The sequence below is a fragment of the Chrysochloris asiatica genome, unplaced genomic scaffold (genome assembly GCF_000296735.1).
Source record: "Chrysochloris asiatica unplaced genomic scaffold, ChrAsi1.0 scaffold00041, whole genome shotgun sequence".
In the NCBI taxonomy this organism is placed as follows: domain Eukaryota; kingdom Metazoa; phylum Chordata; class Mammalia; order Afrosoricida; family Chrysochloridae; genus Chrysochloris; species Chrysochloris asiatica.
Window position 1 is genome coordinate 20,085,077 of NW_006408559.1, and position 13,652 is coordinate 20,098,728.

The 13,652-nt window shown below is 44.8% G+C and overlaps 1 protein-coding gene across 1 annotated transcript in view; it reads left to right on the forward strand.

The window, feature by feature from the left end:
• CNTNAP2 (contactin associated protein-like 2) overlaps nucleotides 1-13,652 on the forward strand; it is a 1,478,157-nt gene that overhangs the window by 792,041 nt on the left and 672,464 nt on the right. The window lies entirely within an intron of this gene.

Genomic DNA, 13,652 nt, shown 5'->3' on the forward strand with positions numbered 1-13,652 from the left:
CCTTTTCAATTTGTCATTCCCTGCATAGTAAACCATGTGGTTGTCAGATTCAAAATGGCCAATACCAGTCCATTTCAGCTCACTAATGCCTAAGATACCGATGTTGATGCGTTCCATTTCATTTTTGGCAACTTCCAATTTTCCCAGATTCATACTTCTTACATTCCATGTCCTGATTTTCAGTGGATGTTTACAGCTGTTTCTCTTCATTTTGAGTTGTGTCCCATCAGCAAATGAAGGTTCTGTGGGCTTTTTTCCCATGAGCTTAACTCCATTCGCGTCGTCATGGTCAACTTTACTTTGAGGAGGCATCTCTTCCCCAGTCGCATTTTGAGTGCCTTCCAACGTGAGGGGCTTATTTTCCGGCACTGTATCTGACAGTGTTTCTCTGCTATTCATAAGGTGTTCCGTGACTAAAGATTTGGAAGTAGTCCGTCACTCTTTCTCCCTAGTCTGTCTTTGTCTGGAAGCTCATCTGAAACCTATCCACCATGGGTGACCCTGCTGATTATTTAAAATACCAGTGGCATAGGCCTCAGAATCACAGCAACTCACAAGCCACCACCATAAGACAGACAGCCTAGTAGTGGCCGTTTGGTTTTATGTTGAAACTGTCACTTTAATTTCGAGGAGATCTGTGTACATGTGTAGTAGAACCCTCTAGGGGTGGGGGTGGGGCATCAATTCACTCAGGTATCCCCTCTAGTTACCAGAATGGAGGTGCACATTCTGTGAGAGACCAATGAACAATGGACAGATACCAAAAAAATGAATGTCCACACCTGTATCTCCTCGGTTCTGTCAGGCGTTCGTGGCTGTTCTGATCTTTCCCCCACTTGTTCTCTCCCAAGATGGTGGCTCTGGAAATAGCTGAGCATCTTGAATTAGAAAGCAATGGATTTCTTGATTCTCCTACAAATTCCCCTAGCTGTAAGCCTTCCAATCTTCTAAATATTCCTTTATATGTGGTTCAGAGTTCTAGCACCATCCCCTGAGCCTGTTTGGGCCAGTATTCTCTGTTGTTGGTGACGGAGCTCCTCACTGCATGTCTACCCGATCGGCCATCTTGATTGTATCTTTGTGGATTATGTCCTTTCAAATGATTGTGATGTCCCCTGAGACTATGACCTTAGACCCTCAAATCCAGTGACTCATTCCTTCAAGGAGTTTACTGATGGCTAAGAAGTTTTCATAACTTTGCCCCCAGAATGCTCTACTTTATTCATGAATATATTTGTAGTATAGGTAAGTAGATATGTGGACATATGCTCTGTCAAGCCTCTGTAGATTCATAGTCATATGCATTCAGAGTCAGATACATCCATTCATAGACACGTGTCTTCCACATCTATTCAACTCATGTGTCTATCTAGGTATCCACTTGCAGATTATTGTCATTGCCCAGTTGTGCGTGTACTGGTATTTCCTCTGTTCAGCTTTCGTGTTTATCTTTGTATCCACTCATAGATTGTCACTGTAGCATTGGGTGTTGTTGTTAAGTGCCTTCAAGTCAGTCCTGACTCATAGAGACTTTGTATAGGGTTTCCCAGGAGCAGCTGGTGGGTTTCAACGTAGTATCTTTTCTGTTCCTTTAACTTTGCACTCCATCTGGTTTGAGTTCACCAGATCCTCTCTTTGACTGTCAGTACTAGTGTTTAAAGTCTTAGACAAGTGTCTGCTTGCTCAGGAAAGCCCAATGTATCTTATATTCCAAAGTCGCAGAGTCCTTTCATTAGCAGATGGTGTCTTAGTGCCATCGCTTCCTTGGTTCAGTTCTTCACGTGTGTGCGGCAGCAGTGAAAACGTGGGTATGTTTCTATCTGGAAAACAACTGACTATTAATTACTCCTTCTGCCTTAGGACATGTCTCTTCTTTTCATAGTTGTATCTACCTGTTCATGGGAAAACTGGTTTCAGCCTATGGGATCCTATTCACACTGAATACAAGACAATTTACTGTTTGTTTGTTTGTTTGTGAGTCTTGAGGAGGTGAAAATGTAATGGTGCCTTTGTAAAGGACTGAGCTTAGCTTTGATCTCAGATTTGTACAACATGGTGAGCCAATGAAAAGAGACACCCACTTCCAATTGTGTGCATTTAGGGTACAGTCCCCAATGTCTTGTGCTCATCATTGCTCTTCATTTAAATAACAGAAACTGTATTTTTTGGAAGCATAAACCATAAAATAAGGAGTTAGTGGTTACGAATTGGGCTGCTAACCTCAAAGTCAGCAGTTCAAAACTACCAGCCATTCCGTAGGAGAAAGATGAGGCTTTCTGCGCCCATAAAGATTTACAGCCTCGGAAACCCTATACAGGGTCACTGTGAGTCGGAACCGACTCCACGGTACTTAACAACAACAACAACAACAAGAAGCCCTAAAATAATATAATAATTTCTTTCATGGTAGTTTTATTAATAATATCAGTTTCTTTAAACTATTTTATAACTTTAACCTCTTATAAGAAAATATGATAGCATCCAATAGAGATGATCTGTACTATTGCTTTCTTTAGTGATCGTTGTTGTTGTTAAGTGCCATGGAATCGATTCCGACTCATCGTGACCCTGTCTAGGGTTTCCATGGAGCAACTGGTGAATTTGAACTGCTGACCTTGCATTATCCCACAGACATTTGTAAATGCATGGTCTAGTCATTCTTACATTAATTATTATGTCTCTTCTCGGTATTTCTTGTATATTGATTAACATGTCTAAGAACAATCTTTTCTTGTCTTGTGAATTTACTCAAAATTGGCTTTGCCATTCTAATTGCTGTACTGTTAGATAAAGTCTTCACTGATTTTTCAGATTAAGGATTTATGTTAGACATGCAGTTGCTCCATCTAGAAATGAAACAGTATTCTGAAGACAGAGGAATGCTGTTAGACCTGCAATCAGCCAGTTGGATATATTGTATAATTGTGTTGTGTTTAGCTGGCAGGCTTGCTTTAGGTGAGGCCGACTATCCAGAATACACTTCAGGCCAGCCGCCTGAGGTGTTTTCTGTTTCTATCCAGCGTATACAAGGGGCCTGCCATATCCGCTAGTGCCACATTAATAGAACACCACAAACAGAAATTCATTGTCTCAGCTGAGGAGGCTAGAAGTCCATATTCAGAGCTTGGCTCTGGGGAATGGTCCTTGCCTCCTTTTAACAGCTGTAGACCCAGCATCTTTGGGCCTCTCCATGCATCTTGGCACCAATTGTCCCCTGGATCTAGAAGGTTCCAGGTGCACCGACCCCAGGCCCAAAGGACACACTCCACTCCTGACTCTCTTGTCTTGGTTGTCTCTCTTCATGTCTCTCTCCTTTGATCTCTTGTAAGATCAAAGGTGTTGCATGCCACACCCTTGGGACTCTCAAGTACATGGGATCAGGGTCCTGGTGGGATTAAGTCCTGGGAGAAGGACATCACGATTGGTAAAGTTGAGGTTATTGAAGAAGAGGGAGACCTCCAATGAGATAGATTGGCATAATGTATGCAACAGCAATGGGCTCAAGCATGACAGCATGTGTGAGAAGGGCGTTTCCTTCTGTTGTACATGGGGTCCCTATGGGTCAGAACTGACTTAATAACACTTACCAGTAACAACCAACCATACCCTTAATTCTTTTGTGGGTTGATCACATCATGGAAGATTACCTAACTGCCAAAACACTGAGAATCTTGGTCTAGTCAAGCTGACACATATTTTGGGGTGACAGAATTCAATCCGCGACTTCTTGTTGCTGTAAAGTGCCATCAAGTTGTTTCCTACTCATAGCAGCTCTGGATAAAGTTTCCCAAGGAGCATCTGATAGGCTTGAACTGCTGACCTTGTACTTGTCTTAGAGCATGGCCATGTCAGGACTCTATGACAGGGATTTCCAAAAATTCTTGGAAAAATGAAAAGATAATCAAGTTTTTTCATGAGGTTTTTGAAGCTTTCTGTTAGCAAAACTGTTCTCAAAAGGCATGCCTAACCATTTAACCTGCTGAATATCACTTATTCAAAACTATCTTTTGAGGACGTACTCATATGCATGCAGAAGCTGGACAATGAGAAAGGAAGACCCAAGAAGAATTGGTGCATTCTAATTGTGGTGTTGACAGAATACTGAATATACCATGGACTTCCAGAAGTACATACTAATATGTCTTGGAAGAAGTGCAGCCAGAATAGATCCTTAGAAGTGAAGGTGGTGAGGCTTTGTCTCTTGTGCTTTGGACATGGCATCAGGAGGGGCCAGTCCCTGGAGAAGGACATTGTGTTTGGGAAAGTAGAGGGTCGTTAGGAAAGAGGAAGACCCTAAATGAGATGGATTGACATAGTGTGTTTAGCGCTTGACTCAGACATAGCAACACTGAAGAGGACGACACAGGCAGGACTGGGCAGTGTTTTGTTCCATTACACACAAGGTTGCCATGAGTCATGCAGAGCCAACAACCACTACCAATAACTCAATGCCGGACAGTATTCTAGGCAACAGATGAAAGTGGTAAACAGCTGGACAATCCCTATAGTTCTGTGACAGGTACCCATCTGACAGGAACCAGGAAATGGAATGTGTATTTAACTTGGACTTGTGAATACCAAAGAGAGAGAGAGAATCAAACAAGGTGAGGCCAAGGAGGAGCGGTGCTCCTTCAGCTTGAGAAGTGGGAGACGGGCTCTTGAAGAAAGTCTACTTAGGATGAGGACTCGCTGACACAAAGGAAGCTCTTTGTGCATACTTGGAGAAGAGTGCATTAGAGAACAGGAAGAGTGTGGTGGAGGTGGGAAGAAAGCGTGTGATCCACCTGGAAGCCAGTGGAGGGCAGGGGTCAGGGGAGTCCATGAGGAACACGAGGTGGCCACTGTGGAGTAGGCAGAGAAGAGGTCATGCAGACAGATGCCAACTGGAGCTCAGGAGTACTCAGTCACTTTTTGTAAGTGCAGCGTGGATCCATTGGAGAGTTTCCAACAGAAGAGTGACTTGCTATAGTGAAGGCCACCGGAGCACTGTACTGAGAATGAATTGAAGACAAGCATGCGTGAGGACATTATGATCCAGGCTGTAACAGTCTCTTGGGGCCACCGTAAAAAATTACTGTCAACTGGGAGACTTATAATACAAATGTCTTTTCTCATTATTCTGGAGGTTGGAAGACCAAGATTATGATGTTGGCTTTGTCTATTTCTTCTGAGGTTCTGGAGACAATCAGCCCCATGCCTCTCCTTCAACTTCTACTGATGGCATAATTCTATGTCTACCTCTGTCTTCACATGACTTTCTGGCCTCTGCATCTGTCTCTCTGGGTCTCTTCTCCTCCTTTAGAAGGACTCTCACGTGGGTTAGGAACCCACTTTATCCAAGTGCGACCTTCTGTTTACTTGTAGCATCTTCAAGGACTCCATTTCCAGACAAGGTCAGACTCACAGGTACTGGTGGTTAGGACTTAAAAGTACATTCTGGGGTCCCAATTAAATCTGTAACAAAGGGAAAGGTGATGGAAGCTTGGGCAGAGTGGTAGAGACAGAAGAGCAAACAGAGTTGAGACAAGTGTCTGGATTTTGGCTCACAAACAAGTTTGTTATTAATAGAAACAGACTGTGATTGAAAGAGGGAAGTGACTTCCACTTTTCAGGCATGAGCAGTTGGATGATGGAGTTGCCATTAATGGAGATGAGGGTGAACAGAGGAGCACAAAGTTTGGGAATGAAATAGAAAAACGTGTTTGCTCCCACCACTTTGTGCTGTTTCCTCTACATCCCAGTGGGGTGTCAGGAGTCACTTGGGTACAGATCAGAAGATACAGAGTCCAGGAAATGACATCTGGAAGTAGAGGTTGGAGGGGGGTGCTCAAGGCTCAGACCTGAGTCAGGGAGCAGGTGAGGAGGGCTCAGCAAAGCACCTCTCTGACCCCCACCAGGATTGTGCGTTTAAGAACATCCGCTCACTGGGCTTGTGCCTTTGACAAAAGGCATTTTGTGAGTGGATGAGTGTAGGTTTCAGATTGGAGCTGAGTGAATTGGTAAACGTTTGCTTAAAGAAGCCTTTCAACACTTTACGTGTGAAAGGGAACAGAGAAATGGGTCAGAACCTGGAGGGGTCTGTGGGCCACCAGCTGAGCTGATTATTTGTTGTCGATGGATTCAGGGGCGTGTATTTGGGGGAGTGAGTCCGGAGGGGAGAAGGTGATGATTCTGGGGCAAGAAGAGACTGGAAGGGCATGACCTGTAAAATCCTGCATGTAGAACTCTGTGACATAGTTTATGGTTTTCACGTTGTCTTCCCGTTCTTGTGACCCCATCCTGTTTCACCCCCACTGACTTCCCAGCCTTTCTAGTTTCTACTGACAATGTGATTCAGATCAACAATTCTTTCAAAGCAAGCAAGATCATGGGAACATGCTTTACTAATTTACTTAAACACTTGTTTCATGTAAAGATGACTTCAGAGGATGATTTCACTTCATGAAGATTTTCTCGGCACTGTATCTTTGGACTGAAAGGTTGGTGGTTCAAACCCACCATCTGCTCCTTGGAAGTCCTATACAGGGTCACGATGAATTGGAAGCAACACAACAACACATAACCACAACAACAACAGCTTTGGAAGTTCCTCAAGTCTCAATGGATCCAGTAAGTCTGGATCTATAAGGATCTGAAATTCGCGCTGGCTTTATTTTGCTGATGGATCAAATGCCACCACCAATCTTCCAGAAATGCTGTGCCTTGCAATTCAAACCGCTTTGTAAAAATGCTTTATTAACTAGCAGAGTTCATTATGTGTCGACGGAGCTCGATCAATTTCCGTGGAAGGAATTCCAGGGGCCCTGTACTCCAGGGGAGCCCTGGACTTCAGAATCAGTGCTCTCCACAATCTGACCTCAATCTGTGTTCACAGATGTTGTATCTATCAGGTAGGCTGCCTTCAGCTGCATAAAGGCAACACCAGACTCAGCAGGTAACAAGACATTCCCACGTAGATCAGCATCAGGTGGGCCAGCTGAGGGTCTCTATGGTTCTTGTTGTACCGTCCAGTTGATTCCCCCTCATAACAACCTATACAGGGTTTCCAAAGAGGGCCTGGTGAGTTCGAAGCGCTGATCTTGTGGTTCAAACTGACTTTACAGTCCAGTGCGTATCCTACAGTGCCACACCAGGATTCCATAGGGGGTCTGTGTAGGGTTAAGATATATTTTCTACCCCAATCAAGACTCAAAGTAACAGTGGCTCCAATCATGAGGGGAGTCCAGTGATGGTGTTAACTGCAAGGTTGAAGGTTCAAGTCCACGCTGAGACACCTGTGACCTACTTATAAAAATTCAGCCACTGAAAACCCTATGGCGTTCAGTTCTACTCTGACCAACATGGGCCCACCATGAGTCCAAGCGGACTCTGGGCAATGTGGAGGACATGGCAGTTCCTTACTCTCATAAGATCATAGGTAGGTGGCCCTGAGACCGCTACGTTGTTCAGGATTGAGGTGCCTCCTGGGTTTCCCTTTGCTAGTCTCCATGCTTACAGACAATTCCTCTAGTCTGCATCACCCCAGGCTCAGGTCAGGAAGGGGCAGCAGGGACGGAAGGGACGGTGGGCCACAGCATGCCACGCAGACTTACACACATCTGGTCGGTGGTGCCATGCTTGCATGCCACTTCTACTGCTCGAGGGAAAGTATGCAGCCCCTTAATGACTTCATCACCAAGTGTGGCACTGTTCTCTTTGTCCCTCAGAGATGGGGAGGACCCTGAGCTGTCTCAGGGTGAGGACAGGACAGAAAGGGACATGCTGTTGGGTGGACGTCCACCTGCCTCACTCCTGAGCCTGAGCTTCCTACTCCAGCCAGACTCATCGGCTCATTACTGCAGCATGCAAGCAGGCTAGACGCACATTGGTGTGAGTGCTACCGCCATTGTTCTTGGTATTGGTGTTGTTGTTGTTGGGGATGATTGTAGTGGTTGTGGTGTTGGTGGTGTTATTATTGCTGTTGGTGGTAGTGTTGTTGTTGTTGTTGGTGGTGGTGGTGGTGGTGGTGACGGTGGCAGTGGTTGTATCGGTGTTGTTGGTGGTAGTATTTGTGTCATTATTGCTGGTGGTTTGTTGGTGCTGTTGGCGTTGTTGGTGCTGTTGGCATTGTTGGTGCTGTTGGCGTTGTTGGTGGTGTTGGTGCTGTTGGCGTTGTTGGTGGTTTGTTGGTGCTGTTGGCATTGTTGGCGTTGTTGATGCTGTTGGCGTTGTTGGTGGTGTTGGTGCTGTTGGCGTTGTTGGTGGTTTGTTGGTGCTGTTGGCGTTGTTGGTGGTGTTGGTGTTAGGGGTGTTAATGGTGGTTGTAGTGATGGTGTTGTTGTTGCTGTTATTAAGTGCTGCCGAGTTGGTTCCAATCATAGCAACCGAGGAGCAGCTGGTGGGTTTGAACTGCTGACTTTGTGGTTTGCAATCCAGTTCTGAGCCCACAGTGCCCCAGCAGAGGTCTAGTAGTGGTGGTGTTCATTGTTGCTGTGTTGTCTTTGTTGATAGTGGTGGTCGCTGCCATCAATGAACTCCAACTCATGGCTAACCCAAGCCCAGTGGGATTGGACTTCTCTGATGCACAAAGTTTTCAGTCACTGCTAGTTGGAAGTAGATCATCAGAATTTTCTTCCTAGTCTCTTAGCCCAGATGTTGTTGTTGTTGTGACCTGTATAGGGTTTCCGAGGAGCACCTGGTAAGCTTGAACCACTGACCTTGCCGTTCAAACCGACTTTACAATCCAGCACCTTAACCCATAGTGTCACACCAGGATGTTGTTAGTTGCTGTCAAAATGACTTGACCCATTGCAACGGCATGTTTCAGGGGTTTTCGAAGTTGTGACCTTTGGGAAGCAGATTTGCAGGCCTGTCCCCCGAGATGTCTCTGGAGAGGTTTGGATCACTGTCCTTTCAGCTAGTAGCTGAATGTGGAAACCTTTGCAACATCCGGGGTTTGCACACCTGTGTGAAACATAGAGTGCTCATTGTCTGGTGTTCAGAAGCAGATCGCAGGCCTTTCATCCTTGTCTATCTGAGTCTGGAAGTGCCAATTAAACGTCTTCATCATCACAGTCACATACAAGCCCCCATGGACAGAAGGGGGTATTTAAGGGTGAGGTGCACTGGTCAGGAATCGAACCCAGGTCTCACACATGGAAGGTAAGAACTCTACTACTGAGTCACCAACACCAAACCCACCCTACCCATATTGGTGTAGACCCTCACTTTCCTCTCTGTGTAGAAAGGTATCCCTTCTCTGCTCCAATTTCCTGAATCTAAACTTTCTTTAAAATAGTCACTCTTCCATAAAACCCCAGATCTCCCAAATCTTATACAAAGTGGCCTATAATCTTAATTCCATACAAATACTGTAATAGGATGCATGTAGAGCCATGGCTTGGTCATCTCATGTTCATGAGTAGGTACATTTTCTGAAGAACAAAATTCACTTTCTTCCCTATTGTTTACCCAGAGAAAGTCTTGCCTGGGGCTGGCGGCTGGAAGACTGAACAGGCCCTGGGTTAGATACTTGGGATACAGACAGTTCAACCTGGAAGTAGGTGGCAGGTTAAAGGATTGTTCAAGGTCTCTCTCTTCCTGTGAGCCTGTGATTGGGCAAAAGGATGTTTTATTCATAAAACAATTAACAATACATTGTAAAATTATAGCTTGAAGTAAATTAACAAAATAAGATAAAGTGAACCTTGGTTTATTATAATAAAAGCAATTAATAAAGCTATAAGCCCCAGTAGAGGTGTGTACACAGGATGACTGAATGAATGATCAATACGTGTAGTGTAGAAAGGCATAATTAATTATTTGATAGATGACCGCTAAAGATGCTTAATTCTGTTTTAATGGAAACTTTGGGCAAAATTGCAGAAATGTAGAAGCCAGGATGGAGAGACTTTGTCTCTCATACTTCAGACATGTTATCAGGTGGGACCAGTCCCTGGAGAAGGACATCATGCTTGGTAAAGTGGAGGGTCAACAGAAGGGAAAAAAAGGAAGACTCCCCCCTCCCAATGAGATGAATTGACACAGTGGCAGCAACAGTGGGCTCAAGTGTGATCATTGTGAGGATGGGTAGAGTTGGGCAGTGTTCCCTGTGTTGTGCATAGTGTCCTTTTGAATTGGAGTTGACTCGACAGCACCGACCACCAACAACAAAGTGAATATCTCTGCATTTAAAACACTTCTGTAAGTAGATGCTTACTGATGCAGCACTGACAGTGTACTTACTGTTCGGTTTTCTGGTTATGCCACAATAAAACAGGAACTATTAAGAGTCACTGGAATTATGATCATTTAGACAATTGAATAAAGAAATATGTTTGTGATATAGAGTCCATAAAGCTGAAATGGATTCCGTTTGAGTGTGGAGGCCAGTATTGAAGAAAACTCCATCATGAGTACGGAAATAGCTTCTGAGAGCCAAGAGGAAGTAAAAATAGCATTCAAGAAAGACAACTTTCTAAATAAATTTCTTGTCTTGATAAGAAAAATGGAAATTTGGAACAGAAATGAAGAGTGGAGAAATAATAAATTCAGGAGGTAATTTACATGCTAATTACCACTTGGATTAAGTTTTAGTTGTGTAATAACTATACAATCATTGGACAATCACTTAGCCAACCATTGTCACTGAGTTGACTCCAACTCATGTTGACCTCTCCTGACAGGTGGTTTCCACGACTACCGTCTTTAGGGAAACAGGCAGACATGGCTTCCTCCCTGGGAGCAACTGGTGGGTTCAAAGCACTGACATTTAGGTGAGTAACTGAGTGCTTACCTACAGCATCACCAGGGATCCACTTACCTAGAAGTAATCTTTTCCCTTCTCAAGGTTTAGAATTAATATCAGGATATGAAGTTTGTATTAATCTAAAAGCAAATTAAATACCCTACTCCAATAGCGGTACTGGACTCCTGGTGTGGCATGGTAAGATCAGCACTGGACTGTGAACTACAAGGTTAGCAGTTCAAGCCCTCCAACTGCTCCTTGGAAACCCTATAGAGGGTCCCTAAGAGTTATAAGGAACTTAGCACCTAACAACAATAACAATAGCTGTACTTCAGTATGGAATGCACCTCAACACCAACAAAACAAAACTCGTCACAACAGGACCAATGAGCAGTACATGCAGGAAAGACTGAAGTTGCCGAGGATTTTATTGTACTTGGATCCACAATCAACTCCCATGGAAGCAGCAGTCAAAAAATCAAACAACGTAGTGCATTGGGCAAATTTTCTGCAAAAGACCTCTGTAAAATGTCCAAGAGCAAAGGTATTACTTTGAGAACTAAGGGGTGCCTGACCCAAGACATGGTATTTTCATTTACCTCATAAGCATTGGAAAGCTAGACAGTGGATACGGAGGACTTGAGAAGAATCAATGCGTATGAATGAGGCTGTTGGTGAAGAATATTGAAAGTCCCATGGAATGTCACGAAATGAGCACATCTACCTTAGCAAAAGTACAATCGCAATGTGCCTTGAAAGAGAAGCTATCAAGGTTTCATCGCACATATTTTGGACATGTTATGAGGAAGGCCTAGTCCCTGGAGAAGTATATCATGCTGGGTAACGAGGTGGGTCAGTGAAAAAGAGGAAGGCCCTTAATGAGATGCATTGACACAGTGGCTACAACAATGGGCTCATTGACAATTGTGAGGAAGGCGCCGGAGCAGACACTGTTTCCCCCTGTTGTGTATAATGTTGCTATGACTGAGAACTGACTAGAAGACACCAGCAACAATGCTGTTGTCTTTAAGGGCGGGAGACTCAGTCCCAACTCATAGTGAGCCTGTATAGAGTTTGCAAGAAGCGGCTGGTGAGATTGAACCGCTGACATAGTGACTCAAACTGACCTCTCGGTCCAGTGCTCCATCTCACAGCGTGATGTTAATGAGACCAGATACAATCTACTAGATTAGGTTGTGTCTTATGTCAGTCTGTTTTGAGATATAATAAAAGAGGTTAAACAAACCAGCAAACTTCAGCGGGAACTACTACCTCTTAGTAAGCAGAGGCAGGAGTGGGTGTGTCCTTTGGACCGGGCGTTCCTGGACCATGAAGCTCGTCAATCTAAGAAAAGACTGATGCTGAGGTACACAGGGATCTGCAAGGCATGCTGGGCCTGCAGAGGCTGAAAGGGGACCAGGACCCTTCTCCATAGCCTGTGCTCTGAAAGTGGACTTTGAGCTTCTAAACTGTGAAAGAATCAACTTCTGCTTGTGACAACTACCCCCTGGTGGGTTTTTCTGTTGAAGCAGCATGAGAGAACTGAGACACTGCTTCGAGTTGCCTCCAACTCTTGGTGACCATGAGCACACCTCGTGGGGGCCGTATGCACATCAGAAGGAAGCCTGGCTTGGCCTTGCGCTGCCTTCACGACAGCTGCTATGTTTGAGTCCATTGGTGCAGCCGTGATAGTAGTCCATCTCATGAGAGCTCCCTTCATTTTGCTGACCCTCTGCTTCACCAAACTTAAGTCCTTTTCAGTTCACCTTCATTCAGCCATTTTTCACCTCTGCTTTGAGCTCTAGTTTCCGTGTACCTACCATGTCTTCTCAGCCGTCAAGACTATCTTATCCTTGTGTTTCCCGTGCTGTGCACACAGCAAGTGTATAACAGGGGTTAGCTGTGTGACTCAATAACTCTGTGGTGGTTTGGAGAACAACTATTCCTACAAAGGCCCTGCAACCCCAGCCCCCAGGGTCATGCCTGCTAACAGTGGCTGCCTGTGACCAGCACTTTAGGGTCTGCGGCTTTAATCCCGGAGGAGTTTGTGCCATAGAAGTGGGGGGAGTACTGTGAATGCTGCCCTGCAGTGGGCACCCACCATGACAACCTAACAGAAGGACACGCTGCTGACCAGCGGGCACCATGCCAGCCTCACGGTTGTTGGCTTGTTTCAGTCTGTGATATGTTGTGAACACTCATATAGCGTAGTGGTTACGAATCGGGCTGCGAACCTTAAGGACAGCAGTTCGAAACTACCAGCTGCTCTGCAGGAGAAAGATGAGGCTTTCTACTCCCGTAAGGATTTACACCCTCGGAAACCCTGTACAGGGTCGCTATGGGTCGGAACCGACTCGAAGGCACTTAACAACAACAATTACCTGTGAGCATCGTAGCCACAGCTGCACAAAACCAGGTGTGGGTGAGGTTGTTGGAGAGAAGAACTGAGGGGCGATCAGGTAAAGAAAGGTGTGTGCTGGTGAAACTGGGGTGTTCCAGATGAATCCCAACTTCACTCTTTCTGGGGACAGCCAGACAGACCCTCATAACACCATTCAGTCTCTAGTCCCTATTGGCTTTCTGCTGTTGTGAGCGTGACCTCCGTGCCTTCAAGAAACTTTTGAGAGAGGCAATGAGTGAGGTGTATGAGGAAGCTTCAAATGCTCCTGGAAAAATTCCATTATTATTATTATGGGTATTTTGTAACTTCCTGTTATGAATTAGGTGAAAGTTTACCCAAAAATGCCATCATATCTTAGTTCTATTTATTTCAAGAAACTTTTTTTGAAGTCTTCTCATATTTACCCAATTTTGCAATGAGGAGACTGAGAATCAGAGAGAGAAAAGTAAGTGCTTAGAGACCCCTACCTCATGGACAGAAAGACAAAGATTTGACCACAAAGCCTGTGTTTGCCCCTCTTTCTTG